This window comes from Octodon degus, unplaced genomic scaffold (assembly GCF_000260255.1).
Source record: "Octodon degus isolate 3935 unplaced genomic scaffold, OctDeg1.0 scaffold00147, whole genome shotgun sequence".
Lineage (NCBI taxonomy): Eukaryota > Metazoa > Chordata > Mammalia > Rodentia > Octodontidae > Octodon > Octodon degus.
In genome coordinates this window covers 6,161,158-6,169,526 of record NW_004524723.1, presented here as the reverse complement: position 1 = coordinate 6,169,526, position 8,369 = coordinate 6,161,158, and the positions used below count along the sequence as shown (strand labels likewise).

General features: G+C 37.2%; 1 pseudogene; it reads right to left on the bottom strand.

The window, feature by feature from the left end:
- Nucleotides 1–794: 794 nt before the first annotated feature.
- The window catches only part of LOC101559757, a 25,347-nt pseudogene continuing 17,772 nt past the window's right edge, over nt 795–8,369 (bottom strand).

Sequence of the window (8,369 nt, the reverse complement as noted above, 5' to 3'; positions counted from 1 at the left end):
CACTAATCTTAATACATAGCAAATGTAAACTTGGGTTCATAGAGTGTTGGTGGCTCCTCAGTTTGTGACAACTTTGAATGGTTTTGTGATACATGTGAGTGTTCTGACTTGAACTGCTACTGTACAATCTTCTCTTTGCTATGGAGCTCATAGGATCAAATGTGACACCTTTTATTAGTGCTTCTGATGGTAACATCTATTTGGCTTGATATCAAGTGGTTGGAACACTGACTTTAATTTTAACATTGTTGGTTGAACATGTCATTAAAGAAGCTTTCAGTCAACTGGATCTATTCAATTCTGTAACAAGCACAGCACCTAATGTTTTAATTTGCTCTGTTGCGAGGACTCATGCTCAAGGTAGATTTTGTTCTTGAACAGTTTCCCAGTAGCTTTGGTGGAATTTGTTGGCTTAAAGTCTGACTCTTTTTTTCCCAAAATATTTAATAATTCTAATGTTAAACTTGCACGGATTTGTGTGGAACAAAGCCTAGAAAAATAAAAGCTGTAGAGTAAATAGTAATCTATCCTAGTGGGGCACAAGAGGGAAAATTTTAGTGCCACAATTTCTCCCTTGGTTGGTGTTAGATTCGATCACCTGAAATGTGTTTCTGTACCACAATTCAAGCTTCAATAAAATTTACTTAATTTTAAAAATATAATTAGGGACTGGGGAGATGGCTCAGTGGAGTAAGCGCTTCCCTGGGAAGCGCAAGGGCCTGAGTTCAATCCCTGGTTCCGCAAAAACATAAAAATAAAAATAGAATTAAATGACCTACATAATATTGCTACTGTTACAATGCTTTGCGTCTGGCTATACATTTACTTGCATCAGTGAGTGTCACACTTTCATGTGCACTCTTTGCAAAGGTGCCTATCCTATGGTCGCTGTTTGCCATCGTGACTTTCGCATGGCAGTTCAGATTTGCTGAGCAATTCACAAAACCAATTTGTTACCCTTGCAGGTTGCATCCATCCCAGAAGCATTGTTCAAGCTGGACAGAAAGCTGCACATGCTCTTTCCACATACTTTGCCTCTCTGTCTGCTTCATCTTAAGAAATAATCTCTCCACAGTATTCTGAGATGAACTTATTTTTCTGTACAGGTTCTTTAATGAAAATCCCTCAGCCTGCTACTAGTGCCGGCAACAGATGTTTTCTGGAGCCCTGCTGGATGCCATGGTCCTTACAGCACATGTTTATGCTGTCTCAGTGGTCCGTAGCTCCACATGTCAGGCAGTGGCCTGGGTCCCACTCACACACTGCTAGGTAGCATAGGTGCTGCTTGGTGCTGCGCTGTGCTTTGCAGGAACATCCGAGAAAGCAGTTCTGACACTCTGAACTACATTGACAAAGCTTTTCACAAGAATTTTGTGCTATCACACAAGGGCATGAACTGTCCCAAGGCCGCTGTGGATGGTCACAGGGTTGATAGCCGTAAACATGATCAAGGAGTCATTCTTTTTCAGTTGTATCTTTCTGCTGTGTGCAGCCCACAACCTGTGTTTCCTCTTTTTTTCTTCGTGGAGGAGTGTCCACATCCTCAGCAGGGGCAAGTGCTCCTGGACGCCTTGACTCTAAACATGTAAACCTGTTCACATGTTTCAGTCTTAGCCAACCTGGCAATAGCAGAGAAATTATGGTAGCAAGTGGTGATGAGGACTTGAAATCCAGAGGCTTCAGCACCAGCCACTCCACATTCCCAGGAGGCTCAGTATTTGACTTCTTCTTTGTTGGGGTTTGACACTGAGAATTTACTTCAGGGGAGCTCGAGGTTTGTCCTCCTCCTCCTCTTCTTTATCGTTGTTCTCTCCCCCAGTTTCAGTCACTGTCGGTGTCCTTGGACTCCAGTACATTGATGGTGAGGTGCTGGGCCTACTACTACTTTATTGGATAGTCAGCTCTGCTTGTGGCCTCCAGGGCGCTTGGGAGGGACCTTCATCCACTCTGCAATAGGGCAGTGGCAAACTCCTTGGCTCCCTCTAGGAGCTGGTAACAGTAATTCAGAACTGTTTCTGTGTTTTTTCATTGTATGTATTGGGTACTACATGATCAGGATGAAGGAAGCAGCAGAAAACTGTATGAAATGAAAGTAAGCTCTGCTCTCTCTGCACAGACTTCACATTTGGGCCATCTGTGTCAGGGGTACATTCAAGAGGAAGTGCCCCTGGGAGCTGCTGCTCAGTGAGTTCTTCATATTTTTCTGTTAACTCTTCTGTGCTCTTACCTGAAAACATGGAGGAACTAGCTTACAAAATCCTATCAAAAGAAAATTTCTGAGGTGGGCAGCTTTCTTTATCATCTTGACTATCCTCAAGATCCTTCTGCTCAATTGGTCAAGCAATGGCTGTGACTCATCCTCATGTCAGACACTGACAAAAGGATGTACAAAAGGCGGTACAGGGCTACAGGATAAATCCTGAGAGTACTTGGCTGACCTAATCAGATACAAAGTTACATTTCTTGATCTATAGGTCTTGCTATATCTTGGTCTTAACCATCCAGCAGAAAAGTATAAAAATGAGGTATATAAAGTAAATCTATATTAATAGGATGAGCTGTAAAGGCTCAAGTCAATAACTTCTGAGGATAACCCACTAAGATTATAGACTGCTAGACAGTGTTAGATTGTTTAGTTGAATTCAAACATCTATAGTATTTAGATGCCAATAGAATATTCACCTCTGACAGGACAAAAACATTAAAATTAAAATTAAAAAAGATACAAAGGAAAAATCATTTTGTATTTATATATACAAAATAGTTAGGATAAATTTACAGCTACTTTTGCTTAACTCAATGAGAAGAAAGAGGTGTACTAACAGTGTCTGGACAGAATATCCTGTCTGCTTCTTGTACTATGGATAACCACTAAGAAGACAACAATGTACAGTGTATTGACTATCAAAACTGTCCTATTAGTCAGCTGTGAAACTGTCTCATTCATATTTATTTCTCAATAAAAAATAAATATAAAAAAAGATCCTTCTGCTTTTCTTCTCCTTCAGAGGAACCATCTCCATCATCACTGTGACCACCATCACTGTATTGACCAAGGGCATTCTGTAACACCGCAAAAATTTCATCATTTATAAGCTTACACTGTTGATCTCCATGGACTTTGCCATCATAATTTTTTATTAATTCTTCAACAAAGGTGCCAGCCTGGTCAAGAACTTCATCCCCCATGTAAGGAATGTTATGTAAGACAGTTTGATCTTCTTCCATAAAATTCTATTGGAGAGGAAACCAAAAATGCACTCTGGGAACCAAAGCAACTATGTTCAGGGTCTTCAATGGGATGGCTTGTGTTGGAAAATCCAAGTCATTGGTCACAGAACACTATCTAGTCCCGCTCAGTGAGCTCACAGAATCATGATGTGCATGGACTATATCCTTCACTGTTTCCATTCTTGATTTAAATTTTCTGTTCTTTCCAAAAAAAATTGACATTTAGAACTAAACATTCTCTTTACTTCATTAACTCACCTAAATCTCTTTAGTTGTCTCAGTTGTATGTACTCTGATCTTACACACTTCCACCAACAAGATGGTGCCTTCTCAGATTTCTTCCAATCTAGCCAATGACTATTGTTCAGCAAAATAATCCAATAAAGTCCAATAGTCCATAAAGGTAGTGGGTTATCTGCAGAACTGGCAATGTTAGAAGTTGTTGACTTGAGCTTTTTACAGCTCAACATATTAATATGGCTTTACTTTTTATGCCTCATGTTTATAATTTTCTGCTGGATGGTTAAGACCAAGATAAAGCAAGACCTATATAACGAAAAATGTAACTTTTGTATCTGACAAGGTCAGTCAAATCCTCTCAGGATTTACCTTGAAGCCATGTACAGCAGTTTGTAGATATTTTGTCAGTGTCAGCCATCTGGGTGAGTCATGGCACCTTGCGCACCAGCCTGCACTGCTGCTGGGGCTCCACAGCCTTCTGTGTCTCATTGGGTGTGCGATGAAACCAGACCAAGTGCCCCTCTTTTTCTTTTTTGTTTTTGAGACACACCATGTAGTTAAGGCTAGCATTGAACTTACTATGTAGCCCAGGCCGGCCTCAAACTTGCAGGCCACCTGTCTCAATCTCCCAAGTTTTAAGGTTAAGTTTAAGATTACAGGTGTGTGCCAACACATCTGGATATATTTTAATTTTCAAGATTTACCCCTTTGACCTGCTCCCTTTTTTAGTGTTTCTTCCCTGGAATATTTTTAAACTCTTTTCCTTCCTTAATTTTTCTACTCCTGTCTTCTTGTTATCTCTCCTCTTTCCCTTTCTTCTCTTCCTTCCCATCTATCTAATGGCACAGCTGTATAAGTGTATTAGAGAATAATAAGGAAGTAATGCTGTACATGAAATAATGCCATTCCAGGCCATGTCACTGTAATTCTTAACAACATTTGTCTTCGAGGGTCCAAAACCACCTACCTATAAATAAATTAACAAATTCCAATAGACTCCTTCAGCTTCCAAATACTCATCCACCCATGTACATACCTCCTATAAACACAAGTATTCTCTCAAATTCCCTGAAACTCTAGTCTTTATTACAGCTATGAAATAATTCCAGTGGAGTCCAACATCCTGCCTATTTTGTACCTACTGGCATTTCTCTTAACTCTGTCACTCTTTTTAGTTAAATGCTCCCTTCCTTCTCCTCTTCCTATCTCCATCTGTCCACCCTCCATGTCTCACACAATCCACAAATAGCAATGTAACATAGTTTTCAAAGATACTGGCAAAAGGATAAAATGTTTCAATGTTTTATGATTAAGGTATGATTGGATCTGTTGACACTGTTATATACAGGAAAATTTCTCTTCTTGCAATACATTGGCTAGATCCAATACAGTTTAATTAAATAGGTTGAAATAATAAACTACCACTTGACAATAAAGCCAAAAATACATCATAAAAAACAGAACCTAACTAAATATATTTTTATAGAAAGTATAAACTCTTTATTCTATCTGGCCTCAATCCTCAGTACAAGAGTGCACACGCACACATGTACACACACACACACACACACACACACACACACCATAAAAAACAAGGCAACAAAATACCCCCAAACTTTGCCAACCCATAGACCCAAGGGGTACCACTATAGAGGAAAGAAAACACCAGATAGCTGAACTGTATGAGATGCTTAAAGTGGAAGCAAAGAAACTCAGTAAGTTCAAAGAGGGTACAACTCACATGATAGTGGAACTATAATAGAAGTGGACCAATATGGTTATGAGACAAACAATCAACAAATTATAAGAGTTGACCAAAGCTGTTCAAAACATAAATGATGAATTTACCAAAAAATAGACTATACAAAAAAGATGCCAAACAGAAATCTCAGAGGTAAGAAATTCTTTAAATTAATAAACAGAGAAATGGCTAATGTGAAGACAGGGTTTCAGGAATCAAGAGAAAACTGGAAATTACATGATTTACTCAGAAAAACCTTTAAAAAGATAACAGAATGTGACCATGCTGTGCCATAGAAATTGAAACTGGGCATGGTGGAACATGCCTGTAATCCCAGCACTTGGGAGGCTGAAAATAAGAGGATCACTATGAGTCTGATATAAATACAAAAAAAAAAATTAACAGAATAAGAAAAGTACATCCAGCAGCTACTTGATGACAATAAGACTAACCTAAGGGTAATTGGGAGTTAAAGAGAGAATAGAAGACTGCACACATAGAAATTTTAAAAGTCTCTTCACAGAAATAATAGCCCAAATGTTTAAAGTTCAGAAAATGTTTCATTTCATAGAATAAATATCATGAAATGTTTCAACATACAGGCAAGCAAGGATTACAGAATGCCAAATAACTACAATGCAAAACACAGGTTCCTCATCATACATGATAGGCCAAGTCCCAGATATTCAACAAATAGACAGAATCTTAAAAGCTATTTGATAAAAGCAAAAATTCACCTAGGATTACAGTAGGCTTATCAACACAAAACTTAAAGGTCAGGATAACTCCAACTAAAGTGTTTTATAGCCTAAATGAAAAGAACTTCCAACCCAGACTAATATGTCCTGCAAAACTATCTTTAAAATTGGAGAAATGAGTGTCTTTCATGAGAAAAAGAACATCTTATGAGATTCACAGAAAACAAACCAGCACTCCAAAAGTGCTCAAGAATATTTAGACAGAGATAATGAAGCCAACAGAGTCAAAATATCAGAAAGAGTATATCTAATAAGGTGAATAGTTTACAAAAAGGAAAAATACAGGTCAGCAACAGAAAAAGAACATATGGTGGGAATCAATCAATACTTTTCAAAAATAACTCAATGTAAATGGCCTCAGCTCCCCAATTAAAAGACAGAGTTTGTCAGACTAGATCAAAGCAAAACCTAATTCTCTGTAGCATTCAAGAGACTCATCTAATACAAAAAGAAATTCACAGAGGAAAAAAAATCATTTACAAAAGCAGTTTAGTGGTAGTAGTTTTATTCTCAGAATAAACAAACTAGGTTTGTTTTGTTCTGTTTTATTTTGTTTGTTGGTGGAGCCAGGGATTGAACTCAGACCCTTGTGCTTGCCAGGGAAGCACTTATTCCACTGAGCCATCTCCCTCGCCTCAGAATAAACAAACTAAAACTTATTAGGAGAGACAAAGAAGGGCATTACATGTTAGTTATGGGGAAAATTCAATAGGAAAAGATCACAATTGTAAATACATATGTACCAAATATCAGTGACCTAACTTCATAAAATACTGCTGGAAATAAAAGATAAAATAAACATAAATACACTCAAGTTGTGGGTGACTTCAATACCTCACTTTCACATAGAATTAGATTAGCTAAATAAAAAAAATTAACAAAGAAATACCAGAGCTGCACTACACATTTGACCACATAAACTTAATAGATAACTACAGAGTGTTCTACTCTACAATAGAATACACATTGTTCTCAGTGAAAGTTTCATCACATGAAACTTTCCTCAAAATACATTGAATACTTGTCTATAAATACTGCTTCAATAAATACAAAGGAATCAAAATTATCCTGTGCATACTATAAGATCATAGTGCGCTAAAAGTAGAAATCAACTGCAAAAGAAACCCCAGAATTTTTGAAAACACCTGGACATTAAATAATACACTCCTGAACACTAAGTAGGTCACAGAAGAAATCAAGAAATAAAAACAATTTCTAGAATCAACAATAATGTTAGTACAACACACCAGAGTGTATATGACACAATGTATCCAGTCCTAAGATGAAAATTTATTTCTGAGAATGCTCAAGTTAAAAAAAACACAAGGAAGGGGCTAGGGAGATAGCTCAGTAGAATAAGCACTTGCCTGGTAAGTGCAAGAGCCTGATTTCAATCCCCCAAAACCAAAATACCTAGACAATATAAATAAATAACTCACCAGTGCACCTCAAGAAACTACAAAATAAAAACAGGCCAAGCTCAAATCTAGTACAAAGAGTTTAATCATAAAAATCAAGAGAGCAATTAACAAAATCAAAACATAATACCCACCTCCCAAAAAACCCAAAGAACCAATGAATCCAGCAGCTGGTTCTTTAAAAGAATAAAACTGACAAACCCTTAAGCAAACTTACCTAAAGCAGGAAATAAAACACCCACACAAATGCAATTAGCAAGGGAAAAAAGTCACAATGCTTACCAACAAAATCTGTATCATTAATAACAACCATGAAAAATTGTACTCTATCAAACTGGAGAATCTTGAAGAAATGAATAGCTTCATAGACATAGATGAATTACCCAAAATGAAATCAAGCAGACATTAAAAGCTATCAGTAACGTAATAGTAGGCAGTGAAACTGAGTGAATAATAATAATATTAATAATAATAAATTTACTAAAAGAATCCAGTGACCTGACTGCTGAATTCTACAATAGCTTCAGGATATATTGTTAATATTCCTAGAACTCATGAAATAAAAGACAAGAAGTGTTTCTAAAGCCATTCCTAGAAACTTGAATTAGCCTAATTTCAAAAACAGATAAGGACACAACAAAAAATGAAGAAATATATAGGCAAGAAAATCTCCATAAGATACTGGGAAGCAGAACACAACAAATTGAAAAACATCACATATTCTAACCAAGTATAACAGCCCAGGCATTCAAAAATGGTTTAGCAATCAATAAATGCTATACATTACATAAACATAAGCAAGGGGGGAATCACATGATTGTCTCAACAGATCCAAAAGAAAAGAAAAGAAAAACAAATCTGACATCCAAAGGGCTCAGTGGAATAAGCGCTTCCCTGGCAAGCACAAGGGCCTGAGTTCAATCCTCGGTTCTGCAAAAAAAGAAAGAAGGAAAGAAAAAGAGAGAGAGAGAGAGAGAGAGA